Genomic DNA, 236 nt, shown 5'->3' with positions numbered 1-236 from the left:
GTAGGCAACGATAATCTCACGAGATCAAGGCGGCCGCAGTTCTGAGACGCAGGCAGCACCGTTGCTTTTCACCGATTGGCGGACCCAGGGCATGCTGGGAAACGCCAGCCTCTCAGCTGATTTAACAGTTGATTGGTTCAGGATCGACTCAACATGATGACGTTCTATATAAACTTTTTTATGTATTTGAATCGGAGGGATTTTAATTGCTATTTGTCTGATTTAAAGACTTATTC

At 44.9% G+C, this 236-nt stretch overlaps 1 protein-coding gene and 1 long non-coding RNA gene across 4 annotated transcripts in view; one reads left to right on the top strand and one right to left on the bottom strand.

Moving 5' to 3' along the window:
- LOC116685983 (uncharacterized) overlaps positions 1–236 on the bottom strand; it is a 21,504-nt gene that overhangs the window by 8,707 nt on the left and 12,561 nt on the right. The gene's annotated exons all lie outside the window — the stretch shown is intronic.
- The window catches only part of LOC116685978 (F-box only protein 38), a 33,856-nt gene that overhangs the window by 25,400 nt on the left and 8,220 nt on the right, over positions 1–236 (top strand). The gene's annotated exons all lie outside the window — the stretch shown is intronic.

Source organism: Etheostoma spectabile, unplaced genomic scaffold (assembly GCF_008692095.1).
Source record: "Etheostoma spectabile isolate EspeVRDwgs_2016 unplaced genomic scaffold, UIUC_Espe_1.0 scaffold280, whole genome shotgun sequence".
In the NCBI taxonomy this organism is placed as follows: Eukaryota; Metazoa; Chordata; class Actinopteri; order Perciformes; family Percidae; genus Etheostoma; species Etheostoma spectabile.
Note: the sequence above shows the minus strand (reverse complement) of the source record. Positions and strands in the feature narration are given on the sequence as shown.